The 2836-nt window shown below is 47.8% G+C and overlaps 1 non-coding gene across 1 annotated transcript; it reads left to right on the top strand.

The window, feature by feature from the left end:
- The first annotated feature begins 2257 nt into the window (after positions 1 to 2257).
- On the top strand, positions 2258 to 2330 carry trnat-agu (transfer RNA threonine (anticodon AGU)). Its single transcript has one exon. It is a non-coding gene; the product is annotated as a tRNA-Thr (tRNA).
- The last annotated feature ends 506 nt before the right edge of the window (positions 2331 to 2836 follow it).

The raw sequence follows: 2836 nt of genomic DNA, 5'->3' as shown, positions 1-2836 counted from the left end.
CGACCGGTGAGTCTAACCTCAGTGGTTGGTAAGTTGATGGAGAGGATCCTGAGAGACAGGATTTATGATCATCTAGAGAAGTTTAGTATGATCAAAAGTAGTCAGCACGGCTTTGTCAGGGGCAGGTCGTGCCTTACGAGCCTGGTTGAGTTCTTTGAAAATGTGACCAAGCACATTGACGAAGGAAGAGCGGTGGATGTGGTCTATATGGACTTCAGCAAAGCGTTCGATAAGGTCCCCCATGCAAGACTTCTTGAGAAAGTGAGAGGGCATGGGATCCAAGGGGCTGTTGCCTTGTGGATCCAGAACTGGCTTGCCTGCAGAAGGCAGAGAGTGGCTGTGGAGGGGTCTTTCTCTGCATGGAGGTCAGTGACCAGTGGAGTGCCCCAGGGATCTGTTCTGGGACCCTTGCTGTTTGTCATTTTCATAAATGACCTGGATGAGGAAGTGGAGGGGTGGGTTGGTAAGTTTGCTGACGACACCAAGGTAGGTGGTGTTGTGGATAGTTTGGAGGGATGTCAGAAGTTGCAGCGAGACATAGATAGAATGCAAGACTGGGCGGAGAAGTGGCAGATGGACTTCAACCCGGATAAGTGTGTAGTGATCCATTTTGGCAGATCCAATGGGATGGAGCAGCAGTATAAAATGAAGGGTACCATTCTTAGCAGTGTAGAGGATCAGAAGGACCTTGGGGTCCGGGTCCATAGGACTCTTAAATCGGCCTCGCAGGTGGAGGATGCGGTCAAGAAGGCGTATGGCGTACTAGCCTTCATTAATCGAGGGATTGAGTTTAGGAGTCGGGAGATAATGCTGCAGCTTTATAGGACCCTGGTTAGACCCCACTTGGAGTACTGCGCGCAGTTCTGGTCACCTCATTACAGGAAAGATGTTGAAGCCATTGAAAGGGTGCAGAGGAGATTTACAAGGATGTTGCCTGGATTGGGGGGCATGCCTTATGAGGATAGGTTGAGGGAGCTTGGTCTCTTCTCCCTGGAGAGACGAAGGATGAGAGGTGACCTGATAGAGGTTTACAAGATGTTGAGGGGTCTGGATAGGGTGGACACTCAGAGGCTATTTCCAAGGGCTGAAATGGTTGCTACGAGAGGACACAGGTTTAAGGTGCTGGGGGGTAGGTACAGGGGGGATGTCAGGGGTAAGTTTTTCACTCAGAGGGTGGTGGGTGAGTGGAATCGGCTGACGTCGGTGGTGGTGGAGGCAAACTCGTTGGGGTCTTTTAAGAGACTTCTGGATGAGTACATGGGATTTAATGGGATTGAGGGCTATAGATAGGCCTAGAGGTGGGGATGTGATCGGCGCAACTTGTGGGCCGAAGGGCCTGTTTGTGCTGTGGCTTTCTATGTTCTATGTTCTATATGCATCTCTGTCTTCTAACCAACGCTGCTAGAGCAAATGATTGTGCAATAGCGGGCGCCCCGGTGGTTTCACAGCACCAGGGACCCGGATTCAATTCCAGTCTCAGGTCATTGCACGTTTTCCCCATGTGCATGAGTTACTCGCTGGTGTTCCAGTTTCCTCTCACAGTGTGAAGAGGTAGAGGCAAGGTGGTTTGGTCACGTATTTGCTGGAATTGCTTATGAGATGATAGAGTGACTGTGTGACTATCTGGCAAAGTTTAGACAATGACCTGAAATGAAAAAATGGGAGAAGAGATGATTAGGGATTAATTGCAAATCCTTCTTTTCAGCTTTTCCGGAGGCCGAGCGGTACGGATTCGGCTTTGTGCCCGGGATTGATTCCCAGTCAGGGGGTGAATAATTTTTTGTTTAATTCTTCATTAAATTAAACCTCAACTCATATCTTCTGTAAAGGGAGAAGGAGGGTCAATCTCCAAGCTTAATGAATTATATCGGAGATGGAAAAGTCAGAGATGTAACAACAATAACAATCTCAGAAGAAGAATCACAATGCAGGCACACGGTCAGCATCGGTCACTTCAAGTAACTGGCACATGTCAAATTCTGTACATTTCAATCCACACATTTTAACTCCCTGCTCTCCCGCTCAGACATTTCCACTTCCATCAAATATTACTCAGCTAAAAATATAGTCAGTTTTAGCCGAGTGATATTTGATGGAAGTGGAACTGTCTGAGCGGGAGAGCAGGGAGTTAAAATGTGTGGATTGAAATGGACAGAATTTGACATGTGCCAGTTACTTGAAGTGACCAATGCTGACCGTGTACCTGCAGTGTGATTCTGATTAGTATGCATTTATTGCAGGGGCACTGCTAACGATTGGTTCCATAGCTCAGTGGTTAGAGCACTGGTCTAGTAAACCAGGGGTCGCGAGTTCAATTCTCACTGGAGCCTATCTTTTCGTTCAGTTAATGGCTGCAAGTTACACATGGGAAGTCCAACCCTCAGTCCAATGCCGCATTGATGTCCAGGGCTGTCACTCTCAACTCACCTCTGGAATTCAGCTCCTTTGTTTGGACCAAGGCTTGTCGTGACGACAGGAGCTGAATGATCCTGGTAAAACGGAAACAGAGTTTTACTGACGAGGTGTTGCTTGTTAGCAATACTGATGATCCGTTCATCACTTTACTGATGAGTGAGAGAAGATTGATTGGGCAGTAATTGGCTGGGGTGGATTTGTCTTGCTTTTTATATACAGGACTTACCTGGGCAATTTTCCACATTGTTGGGGAGATGCCACTGTTGTAACTGTACGGTAAAAGCTTGGCAAGGGGAGCGGCAAACTCTGGAGCACAAGTCTTCAGCACTATTGCCGGAATGTTATCAGGGCTCATTCCCTTTGCAGCATCCAATGCCTCCAACCGTGGAGTGAATCGAATTGGTTGGAGACTGGCATCTGA

Source organism: Mustelus asterias, chromosome 30 (genome assembly GCF_964213995.1).
Source record: "Mustelus asterias chromosome 30, sMusAst1.hap1.1, whole genome shotgun sequence".
Taxonomy (NCBI): domain Eukaryota; kingdom Metazoa; phylum Chordata; class Chondrichthyes; order Carcharhiniformes; family Triakidae; genus Mustelus; species Mustelus asterias.
This window is presented reverse-complemented; position numbering and strand designations above follow the sequence as displayed.